Source organism: Moschus berezovskii, chromosome 9, assembly GCF_049115385.1.
Source record: "Moschus berezovskii isolate FMDL1 chromosome 9, NW_MosBer_1.0, whole genome shotgun sequence".
Classification (NCBI taxonomy): Eukaryota; Metazoa; Chordata; class Mammalia; order Artiodactyla; family Moschidae; genus Moschus; species Moschus berezovskii.
Window position 1 is genome coordinate 66866954 of NC_142468.1, and position 12592 is coordinate 66879545.

Genomic DNA, 12592 nt, shown 5'->3' on the forward strand with positions numbered 1-12592 from the left:
GGATATCTGGAATTTCACAGTTCACATATTGCTGAAGCCTGGCTTGGAGAATTTTGAGCATGACTTTACTAGCGTGTGAGATGAGTGCAATTGTGCGGTAGTTTGAGCATTCTTTGGGATTGGAATGAAAACTGACCTTTTCCAGTCCTGTGGCCACTGCTGAGTTTTCCAAATTTGCTGGCATATTGAGTGCAGCACTTTCACAGCATCATCTTTCAAGATTTGAAATAGCTCAACTGGAATTCCATCACCTCCGCTAGTTTTGTTCGTAGTGATGCTTCCTAAGGCCCACCTGACTTCAAATTCCAGGATGTCCAGCTCTAAGTGAGTGTGAGTGATCACACCCTCGTGATTATCTGGGTCATGAAGATCTTTTTTGTACAGTTCTTCTGTGTATTCTTGCCACCTCTTCTTAATATCTTCTGCTTCTGTTAGGTCCCTACCATTTCTGTCCTTTATTGAGCCCATCTTTGCATGAAATGTTCCCTTGGTATCTCTAATTTTCTTGAAGAGATCTCTAGTCTTTCCCATTCTATTGTTTTCCTCTATTTCTTTTCATTGATCGCTGAGGAAGGCTTTCTTATCTCTCCTTGCTATTCTTTGGAACTCTGCATTTAAATGGGAATATCTTTCCTTTTCTCCTTTGCTTTTTGCTTCTCTTCTTTTTACAGCTATTTGTAAGGCCTCCTCAGATGGCCATTTTGCTTTTTGCATTTCTTTTTCTTGGGAATGGTCTTGTTCCCTGTCTGCTATACAATGTCACGAACCTCCGCCCATAATTCATCAGGTACTCTATCAGATCTAGTCCCTTAAATCTATTTCTCACTTCCACTCCACATCAGTTCAGTTCAGTTCAGTCGCTCAGTCGTGTCCGACTCTTTGCAACCCCATGAATCACAGCACACCAGGCCTCCCTGTCCATCACCAACTCCTGGAGGTCACTCAAGCTCATGTCCATTGAGCCGGTGATGCCATCCAGCCATCTCATTCTCTGTCATCCCTGTCTCCTCCTGCCTCCAATCCCTCCCAGCATCAGAGTCTTTTCCAGTGAGTCAACTCTTCACATGAGGTGGCCAGAGTATTGGAGTTTCAGCTTTAGCATCAGTCCTTCCAATGAACACCCAGGATTGATCTCCTTTAGAATGGACTGGTTGGATCTCCTTGCAGTCCAAGGGACTCTCAAGAGTCTTCTCCAGCACCACAGTTCAAAAGCATCAATTCTTCGGTGATCAGCTTTCTTCACAGTCCAACTCTCACATCCATACATGACCACGGGAAAAACCATAGCCTTGATCCACTCCACATAGATAACCATAAAACCTTTCCTTCCAATAATGCTTTTTATTAATCCCAAAGAATCCTGGGTTCCATGGAGCACCAATTGGAAAATATACGCCTACAGAAATTTTCTGCTTAATTAACCAATTATGTGTGAATAAAATTTCTTTTTAATTATCATCTCAGAGAACTATCTCTAAAGGGAAATAAAGCTCAGAGATCACCTAGTGTAACTTTTTTATGCTCTGAGGATAAAGTGTAATTCTTAGGCTCTCTATATATTACACAATCCTTAGAAGGAGGAGTGGCAGGGGTGGGGGTATACTTTTTGGAACAGACTTGATGGCAGCTGAGAAAGAAAAGACAGAGGAGTGTGGTTGTAAGATGGCAAGAGGGAACAGAGTCCAACTGAAGAGAGAAACTGTAGGCCAGGGCTGCCAGAAGGGAACGGGGAAAAAGTACCACGTAGCTATGGTGACCTCCCCAAGAGAACTGAAAACTCTTGGAGAGCAAGATGGACAGCAAGGAGGAGTCAGCAGCCTACCTAGTCTGAAAGCACAGCAGAAAGGAACCCTGGTCCTAGAACGCGTCTCTCTCAATACATACCACAAGCATTTTTCAAGCATCTATTGTCAAGTAAAGGAACATATCTGATGTTAAGAAAATTATCTTTGTTTCTTCTGCAGTGTATATTTTAAGCTACACTGTAGTTAGGATATGAAAAATAAAGCATTCTTCTCTATTGCCTCCAAATATATATAGTTTTCCATTTCACTTAAGTTTTCTAATTGTTTTATGCACATAAATTCTACCTCTCTATAGGACTATAGTCTTCCTAGACTGAGGTGAAGACCATCTGAAATGCTCTCAAGGCCTAGTTGGGTTGAATATGATTTCAGCTATAATTCTCCAGTGACTAAACTTGCTACTTCCAGGTAAGGTGAGATAGTTTAAAACACTGTGTTGAATGAGCATAATGTAGTGGTTCATAACACAGACTCTGATGTCAGATAGACCCTGAGTTCATTCTAGCTCTGGTACCCAGGCAATTTACTTAACCTATTCAAGTCTCAGTTTCCTAATTCATTAGGATAACAGTTCTACCAAGAGGGTTGTTTCAGAAATAAAATTATTGATAGTTAAGCTACATAACATGTTTAGCACAGAGTAAAGACTCATGAAATAACGATTAATGAACTACCCATTTTCACTCCTGTTATTTATTACATCCTCCATGGCATCTGACTCCTGGTATCAGAATGTTTCAGAAGCTAATCAGAAAGCTTCCAGGCAAACTTAGAATCAGAGCCATAACACTTGAATGGTTGTGGTGAATATTTCATTCAGGCTGTTAGAAGCCTTGCCAATCATCCCTACCTCACATGTGGTATCCCATGTCATGAATTATTAGGTGTCTGGGATGGCACCTAACAAAGAACTAGTATATGCACAATACGGGCTTCCAAGGTGGCACAGTGGTAAAGAATCTTGCTGCCAATGCAGGAGATGCAGGAGACATTGGTTCAATCCCTGGGTGGGGAAGATCCCCGGGAAGAGGAACTGGCAACCTACCCCAGCATTCTTGCTTGGAGAATTCCATGGACAGAGGAGTCTGGTGGGCTGCAGTCCAAGGGGCTGCAAAAGAGTTAGACATGATGGAGCATGCGTGTGTGTGCACACACACACACAATACACCTAAGCAGCTCTTTTTTTCTGCAGACTCCTAAAGATGAAAAATGGAGGATAAATACAAATAATAGAAAAAAAGGATTAGAGAACAAAGCAGAAGTTCAGATATGAATCATCACTTACTGCATAAAAGAATTTAGTTTTTCTTTAGATTTCATTCTTAAATTCCTTTTTTAACATGGAACATTAGAAGTGCTGACACACAAGGAAGGAAGAAAATAAGAAGTATACTTTGTATACTCACAAAGTACAAGCACATGGTATTCCAAAATACTCTAAACATTCTAGGGTAGGCCAAAAAGAATCCATGCTCTGATTAGGAAATTTAATCCTTCGTGAAAGCACTTAGATGAGATGAGAGTCTTATTTATACTAAGGTTAAGTGAAGTCGCTCAGTCGTGTCCGACTCTTTGTGTCCCTGTGGACTGTAGCCTACCAGGCTTCTCCGTCCATGGGATTCTCCAGGCAAGAATACTGGAGTGGGTTACCATTTCCTTCTCCAGGGGATCTTCCCAACCCAGGGATCGAACCCGGGTCTACCACATTGGAGGCAGACGCTTTAACCTCTGAGCCACCAGGGAAGCCCCAATACTAAGGTTAGGTTCCTCCTTTTACTTCCTCTCTCAAGTCTCCTTTCTACTTCCTCCTACAGGAACAACTTCATTCTGATACCAAGCGCCCCCCCCGCCCGCCACCACCCCCTGCCAAAAAAAAAAAACTATGCAAATATAAGAAGTACACATCTGAATCATATCTATTAAATATCTTGGTTTCAAAGACCACTGAAGCACATGATTCAAGACAGAAATCATACTGCTGAGGGAGAAAGTACCACTAAAACGGCTAATAAAAATGATCAAAATTACACTTCAGTTTTACAGAAACAACTATTATAACTTAACTGCCTGATGTCCAACACCAAGTTTTCAAGTCCTGCTCAACCTTGGGATTTCCATAATTATACTCTAAGTAACCAGGATATAATCCTGGGAAGGAAGATCTAGATGTGATTGTAATCAATTACACTGACCACGTCTAAAAGAAAGGCTGTGAGAACAGAAAAGGGATGATCTATAAGAAAGATAAGGAGGCTCAAGAATGTAGCATTCACTCCCTGGGGAACAGAGAGACACAACCTGGCAGACATACCTATGGTATCTGCCAGGGAAATACCAAGTGTGAGGTGGGGATGACTGGCAAGGCTTTATCCTGTTTGAGTGAAATATTCACCTAAGTCATCCAAGTACTTTGGCCCTGATTCCAAGTTCACTTAGATGCTTTTTGGTAAGCTTCTCAAATATTCTGATATAAGGAGTCAGATGCCACAGGTGGAAAACATAAGCATTCAAATCCCCGGAAAGGAACACTCCCCCACAGCAGACTGAATGGCATTCTTGTTTATACAAAAAGCAATACAGTATAGTGATTAAGTGTCCAGTATTTAGAGGCACAATGGTTTCAAATGGTGACTACAGCTTACTCAACTTCTCTGTGCTTGTTTTCTCACTAATTACTTCAAGTGTCGTGGTACAGGACTAAGTTACCTTATACAAAGAATTTAAAACCTTGCTAGAACGTAGTGCTCAGTAAAAATATAATAATTTTTCATAATAATTATGAAACGTCTCAAGATTGTGATCTGGGAATCAAAGCACAATCAACTCTAAAACAAAAATTGTGATCTTAGACTATTAAAGAAGTACCACAGGGAATTCCCTGGCAGTCCAGAAGTAAGGACTCGGTGCTTTCACTGCCAGGGCCTAGGTTCAATCCCTGGTCAGGGAACTAAAATTCCACAAGCTGAATAGCATGGCCAAAAAAAAAAAGTGCCACAATACAGACACGCAGGAACAAAACGTGTATGTATGTGTGTGCACGTGTACAGAGTGGTGAGGGTGGCTTTAACAGGCAGACAGGACATAGGTTGTGAAGGGCTTATATACTATACCAAGAAATTTGGATTTTCTTTTTCTTTTTTAAAAATATTTTTTTGGCTGCTCTGGGTCTAGTTGTGGCATGCAGGGTCTTTCAGTTGCAGCATTCAAACACCTAGTTGCAGCATGTGGAATCTAGTTCCCTGATCAGGGATCAAACCTGGGCCCCCTGCATTGAAAACATGGAGTCCTAGCCACTGGACCACCAGGGAAGTCCCTGAATTTTATTTTAAAAGCATTAAGTTCAGTTCAGTCGCTCAGTCGTGTCTGACTCTTTGCGCATGAATCACAGCACACCAGGCCTCCCTGTCCATCACCAACTGCCAGTCTACCCAAACTCATGCCCGTTAAGTCAGTGATGCCATCCAAACATCTCATCCTCTGTTGTCCCCTTCTCCTCCTGCCCTCAATCTTTCCCAGCATCAGGGGCTTTTCAAATGAGTCAGCTCTCCGTATCAGGTGGCCAAAGTATTGGAGTTTCAGCTTCAACATCAGTCCTTCCAATGAATACTCAGGACTGATCTCCTTTAGGATGGGCTAGTTGGATCTGCTTGCAGTCCAAGCGACTCTCAAGAGTCTTCTCCAACACCACAGTCCAAAAGCATCAATTCTTCAGAGCTCAGCTTTCTTTATAGTCCAACTCTCACATCCATACTAGAAAAACCATAGCTCTGACTACATGGACCTTTGCTGGCAAAGTAATGTCTCTGCTTTTTAATATGCTGTCTAGGTTGGTCATAACTTTCCTTCCCAGGAGTAAGCGTCTTTTAATTTCATGGCTGCAATCACAATCTACAGTAATTTTGGAGCCCAGAAAAATAAAGTCAGCCACCATTTATTTGCCAGGAAGTGATGGGACCGTCTAGAACTAACACTCCAAAAAGATGTCCTTTTCATTATAGGGGACTGGAATGCAAAAGTAGGAAGTCAAGAAACACCTGGAGTAACAGGCAAATTTGGCCTTGGAGTACAGAATGAAGCAAGGCAAAGGCTAATAGGGTTCTGCCACTGGTCATAGCAAACACCCTCTTCCAATAACACAAGACTACACAAGGACATCACCAGATGGTCAACACCGAAATCAGACTGATTATAATCTTTGCAGCCAAAAGCATCAAGAGGCAATCTAAAGGTAATCTCAACTGTCAAAACATTGTTAAAATACATTTTAAACAAGTTTTATATCCAAGAACTCACAAAAATCAAGAAGATGAAGGAATTCCAGAAAAATATAGTGAACAGTGACTTAAATATTTTAGGTGTAATTCAACCTAAACTGAAATCAAAACCAAAATGTCAGTGAACTTAAATGAGTAAAACGGAATCCCATCTCCACCCCCACCAATATTACAAAAGAACAGTAGATGCTGTTTCCTGACTCCACAATCCACTTCCTCCAATTGTTAGAGGCACTGGATCCATCTGTTCCAAGCCCCTACCACCACCACCCCCAAGACCAAGAAAAGACCATTCCCGTCATTTATTTTTCTGTCAATCTACAGACATGAAAACAAAATACAGCACTGGAATAAAAAGCTCAGCACTCTTGGATGAAGGCAACATCATATATTATAAATGCTAACACACACAGAATGCAAAGTACAAACACAGTTAAAAAACAGATTTCAGAATGTTTAAGACATAGGAACCACAGGAGGAAAACAAAGTACCTTAATTCAGCTGATTTCACAAAAATGTCAAAGAGCAAAGTCCTCTTTTTACCTTTTGCTATTCTACTTTTATCTGGTTTCACCAGATAAGTTTGTTAGAATTGTGTCACAATAATGAATGCCATCACAAGGCTAAGAGAATTTTGGAGTCCATCAACATTAGAGTTTAGGTCGTTCAATTTTCACTTTATTTTAAAAATGAGTAGCTTAGGCCCAAAGCAGCATTTTCCAAAGTGAAGAGTAAGAACAAGAAACAATTTTGCTGAGGGGGAGATGGGAGGTTCGGGAAGCAGGGGACATGGGTGTACCTATGGCTGATTCTTGTTGATGAATGACAGAAAAACACAAAATTCTGTAAAAAGCAATTATCCTTCAACTAAAAAACATTTTAAAAAAAGACACTAAGGCTGAAAAGAGATGATTTTGTTATATAAGCAATGCTTATGTACTTAATAGCTACATATTATAATGTGTACCAGAAAAGGTATAAAATATAGCTAAACCATGATTTCACAGATTATCACTTTGGAAGAGGGGAATGTTTTTTAAAAGTCTATTAAAATTTGAAGGAAAACTTCTAAAATGCAAAATTTATGATGGCAGTATAGTTCATGGGCTTCCCTGGTGGCTCAGTGGTAAACAATCTGCCTGCAAACAAAACAGATGTGAGTTCGATCCCTAGCTGGAGAAGATCCCCTGGACAAGAAAATGGCAACCCACTCTAGTATTTTTCCCGGGCAATTCTATGGACAGAGGAACCTGGCAGGTTACAATCCATGGGGTCACAAAAGAGTTGAACATGACTTAGTGACTAAAACAACAAAAAACAAATGGTTCAAAGCAAGTGAAGTACCATAACTTTCCCATGAGCAACAGGGCCTGTTTGTTTACTTTCTTCTTGGCTCAAGGTATTGTTCCCAATGATTAGAAAATATGTGACCTGTAGTTCAGTGAGCTTGTTACTAAAGTTGATTTAGAGTAAAAGAAACAAACACTAAGATACATACAGAAATTTTACTGTTTACAGGAAAGAGTGTAATATTGTTTAAAAAAAATAATGGCACAAATAAATCATTCCTACTCTGGAACTAAGACAAGAGCAATTTTCTAGTGCATATTCACATACCATAAGCATCTAAAAAAAGAACTCTAGCAACACTGATAAACATTGAAGTTGTAGGTTAAATTATATGATCATTTTATTTACTTTCACATGACCTGTAAAAGGAGCAGAGTAATATAAAAGGTTTTTCTCCTAATTATTTTCATGAATGTGTTTTTTCTCATTACCTCTCGCCAAAGGAATGAATGACAGATGATCACTGCATGCCTTGGCATCAACTTTGCTGGCGGCAGAAACAGTAATATTTAAAAATTTTACTATGAAATGTTTCAAGATGAGATGTCAAAGTATTCTTGCTAATGATGTCTCAAGAATTTCCAGGCAAGACAAGAAAGTGGAAGAACCATTTCTATCTGGCCATACTTGCAGTATCTCACTGGGACATGTGAAAAACGATCTTAAGGGCACCACGGCAGATGGAGTAATATCACTCTCAATTCTTACAGTATTTGCTACTAAGACGCTACAGTATTTTCACAGGGCTGAGGGATCACTCTCAGAAGTTGCCAATTTCCATACTCTCCTCTCCCAATTGCCCCCACCCTTCCCATAGAGATGTAAGTTAATACTCCTTTCTCATCTTCTTTTCCCAACTTTGACGAATTTCGGTTTCCTCTAACTCCCATCTGCCTTTCCTTGCACTGTGGTCACTAACGATGAGAAAAAGTCCCATGTGAAACACTTTCCAGGACTTTCCCTCGCCCCGCTTACCCTGTGGAATTCGATTTTTTACCGACCCTTTCCTTCGTCTGTCTTCACTAAAGCCGCGATGTAAAAACGGACTTCCCTAGACAGAATGGACTCTCCAAATGCTGTGAACCGCAGAACCCTCCTTCAAACAACTAGTTCAGAGTTTCTCTGATCACTGCGGCCACCATACAGTCTATTAATCCCGACCGCAGCAACACCGTGAGGGTGGGAAGTTAGAGAGTGGGAGTTTACCTCTGCTCGGTTTCTAGGAAGAGTCCAGAGAACCATCATCCCTCCACCCTTCCTCCTCTGGCGGCTTGATAAGTCTCCCGGCGTCCAGCGTCCTCGATCAGGGCCGGACCTGCCCAGTCCCGGTCAGAGCGCCACCTCCTCCCCTTAAGCCCGACCTCACCAACTTTTCAACCGTTACGATACACTCTTTCTCCTTGGGATTATGATCCCAATCTTGCCGGCCAGCTCACTCAGCCCCACTCCTGGAGACTCACCAAGCAGAGTTGCAGCCACTCCTCTCCGGCCGCTCCAGCTCGGACACCCGCAGGCCGGACTCCCAGCTGTGCCCTTATTGCGCTTGCGCTCGCCAGACCTGCGCGCCTGCGCACTTCCCCGGCGCGGCGAGCCCGGACACACCCCTGCATCTGGAGCCAATCACCGTGCGAGGGCTTTAAATCTCCCTGCCACGCAGGCGGAGAAGGCAATGGCAAGCCACTCCAGTACTCTTGCCTGGAAACTCCTAGGGACTGGGGAGCCTGGTGGGCTTCCGTCTATGGGGTCACACAGAGTCGGACACGACTGAAGTGACTTAGCAGCAGCAGCAGTAGGAGAAGCCTGGTGGGCTGCAGTCCATGGGGTCGCTAGGGGTCGGACACGACTGAGCGACTTCACTTTCACTTTTCACTTTCACACATTGGAGAAGGAAATGGCAACCCACTCCAGTACTCTTGCCTGGAGAATCCCAGGGACGGGGGAGCCTGGTGGGCTTCCGTCTATGGGGTCACACAGAGTCGGACACGACTGAAGTAACAGCAGCAGCAGTAGCAGCAGCAGCCACGCAGGCGGAGAGCCCTGGGACTGACCCGTTTAAGGGATAATTCGAGTACCGCCCAAAGGTGGGCGGTGTTCAGGCAACAAACTTTCACTGAGGGCAAACCATGTGCCTGGCCTTGTGCGGGATGAATGCTGAGGCGGCAAATAGAATGCCTTCCCTGACCTCTGTCTAGACTGGGAGATAGATATGTAAACATATTATAGTGGCCAGAATATAATGCTTGGCATACAGAACATCCGAGGCGCCGCTGGCGCACAATGAACTAAGAGTTTTATTCTTAGGGTATCTGAAAGGGTTCCCGGAGGAAGTGAATTCTGAAGTCATGAAGGATAAGTAGGAGTTGCGCCGGAGGTACGGGAGGGAGATAAAGGTTTCCAGACTGGGCATTGGAGAGTCCAAGAAGACCATAGCGCCTTCAGGAAGTTTCCTTGTAGTTCATCTATTTAGGGGCTTAAAGCTCCTCATATATCTTCCAGTGAAGCGAAAAATGAGTTCTTAAAAGTTGGCAATGGCCAAGTCTTGGAAAAATCTTGTATTTTTGGACTAGTGAGCCTACACTTAACCAGGATCACTGAGAATATTGAAAGATTTAAAAGCAGATCCGGAAACTGCTCCAGGCTCCCCTGAGAATACAGCACAGTGCTGGAAATAAAAGGAGTTTCAAAGGAGTTGTCTATTCCTAAGGAGTCAAGGAAGATGAAATCTGAGAAATACCACCACAGAGGTCATTGGTGATCTTAGGGAAAGCTATGTGATGAAATGACAAGTTAAAGATAGATTGCAGTAGTTTGGAGAGAGGAGATGCAGAAATGGGGACAAGTTGTAGAATGCTTTTGGAAAGTATGGTCTTGAGGGGAATGGGGAAAGAGGACAAGTGTTCAAGTTTTTTGTTTCTGCTTTTTTAGTTGCTATTAGAATTAAGACAGGAAAAACTTAAGCATGCTAGGTAAGATACAACTGAGAAAAAAACGTTTTAAAGAGAAGCTCTAGTCAGTAGATCTTGAGTGAGTAAGAGTAGAGGCAGTCCAAAGTACTGAGGGAAGGAAAGGTCTTGGAAACAAGATAGAGAAGATATCTCCTCAATTTTAATAACAGGAAGTATTTGTAAATCTGTATGTTTAGTAACAGGAAGTTAAAGAACTTCTCATCTGATGGCCTCTTATTTTCTCTGTGAAGTAGGAGACAAAGTCATCTACTGATTGAGAGTTAGGAGTTTTAAAGAAAGCGAAGAAGATTTGAAATATTGTTGTAGAAACTGATGGAACAAGTTGACCAGAGAATAGTAGTAGGAGTGGTAACTGGTGTTGAGGGCCTGTATGATGGTGCTTTAGTCCCTAAGTCATGTCCGATTCTTTTGTGATCCCATGTACTGTAACCCACTGGGCTCCTCTGTCCATCAGATTTCACAGGCAAGAATACTGGAGTAGGTTGCCACTACCTCCTCCAGGGGATCTTCCCAACACAGGGATGGAACCCATGTCTCTTGTTTAGCCGGAGGATTTTTTTTTAATTAATTAATTTGTGACTTGCTGGGTCTTTGTTGCTGTGTGAACTTTTCTCTAGCTGCAGAGTGGGGGTTAGTTGTGGTGCATGGGCTTCTCATGCCGTGACTTCTTTTGCTGTGGAGCATGGGCTCTACGCATGCTGGCTTTAGTAGCTGTGGTACGTGGGCTCAGTAGTTGCAGCTCCTGGGCTCTAGAGCAGGACAGCACAAGAGTTTTCTCCAAAATGTCAACAGAGCCAAGGTTGAAAAACCCTCATCTGGGATTACCTTGATGCTCACCAACAGCTGACCTTGGTCTTCTACAAGCTTTCCCTTGGACCATGGCCCTGAGCTTATAAGGTAAAACAGTTCTTCCATTGCATGCCTTTAAAAGAGAGAAGAATGCACTGCATACCCCACACCTTGGTGTTTCAAAGACTTGTGATGTCACAAGTACAGAATGGGAATACATTCTTTAATCTTTCAGAAGCCAATCTGGATTGACACATAGATGGAAGGAGCTGCTTACTTTCATTTGAGGCATTGAAGGTCTTGTCAACAAGCAATATTAGAAGTTCAGTAATATAGGAAATTCACATCATTATCAACTTTAATGTAACTTGGTTTATCTGAGTAGTTTTAGTCACTAAAAGAAGATCTGAGGGAATGGGCATGGGCTAAATTTAATGAATATAAATAAATCAAGTACTAATAAGAATATAATTATTGATGTTAATGGATTATCTGCTTTATGATAGGCACCAATTATCTGCTTTACAGACAGGCACTTTACCTACGTTATGTCATTTAATCTCAGCAACACCCTGAGAGACTGAGGTATCTATCTGAATTTTAACTCTGAGGGAAGTAAGGTTCAAGAAAACTTGTAATTTTCCCAATATCACAAATTACTAGTACTTAAATCAAGATTTGAACTCGGGACTGCCTGTTCTGAAGCTCTTGCACCTTTCAATAAGCTTCAGTAAATTTTACAAGGAAAGAGTGATTGGAAATTTAGCCACAACTGTTGCCACTGCCTAGGGGAACGGTGAGGACTTAGGAAGAGAGTAGGAGCAAGAAGGAAGCCTAAAAAAAAGCAAAAAGAATGGAAAAGAAACGAGGGAGGCTGGTTACAGCGTTACAGCAGAGTCCGGTGCAGCGGGATAATTCTTCTGCCAGCTGGTCTGCCTTGTGATCTTCCATTCTTTTGAAGTGAAGTCTCGTTCCTCTGTGTCCGTTGTTCACTCTCGTGTGTTCAAATAAAGCTTGGTTGTTGAGAAAGGTGGACTGCGGAGAGCGGGGGGGGAAAAAGTGAGCGCGACGGAAGCGCTGTGCGCCTGCGCTCTGGCGGCGGCGGCGGCGGCGGAGGTTCCCGGTGGGGAGCGGGTCCGGAGCGGGCCGCCGGACCCAAAGCTAAGGGGGGTGGCTGGGGCGTCAGTGGGCTCCCTCGCCGGCGCCTCGGCGGCCTGATGGAGTAAGAGGGGTCGGCTGTGAGTGTGAGTATCAAAGGGCCGGGCGGCGCCGAGGCGTATCGGAGCCCCAGGGACCTGGTGGTCTGCCACTGTAGGGAAGCTGTGGGGGTGCAGGAAGCGGCCGGTCTCTGCTCCTGAGGGCTGCGGCGCGGGGGCTGCGGGTCTTTCTTGAAGGGGTCGCGCGGGA

The 12592-nt window shown here is 43.1% G+C and overlaps 2 protein-coding genes across 6 annotated transcripts in view; one reads left to right on the forward strand and one right to left on the reverse strand.

Moving 5' to 3' along the window:
- The window catches only part of SNAP23 (synaptosome associated protein 23), a 39874-nt gene extending 30870 nt beyond the window's left edge, over positions 1 to 9004 (reverse strand). For 2 of the 4 annotated variants that reach the window (XM_055435481.2, XM_088839770.1), the window contains exon 1: positions 8891 to 9004. The gene's annotated coding sequence lies outside the window, so the exon portion shown is untranslated. Of the gene's footprint in view, positions 1 to 2850; positions 2914 to 8636; positions 8819 to 8890 lie in introns of those variants that run through there. The other 2 variants (XM_088839771.1, XM_088839772.1) reach the window with 2 other exon arrangements.
- A 3268-nt stretch (positions 9005 to 12272) lies between these two features.
- ZNF106 (zinc finger protein 106) overlaps positions 12273 to 12592 on the forward strand; it is a 56586-nt gene continuing 56266 nt past the window's right edge. For both annotated transcript variants that reach the window (XM_055435862.2, XM_088839757.1), the window contains exon 1: positions 12273 to 12429. The gene's annotated coding sequence lies outside the window, so the exon portion shown is untranslated. The remainder of the gene's footprint in view (positions 12430 to 12592) is intronic.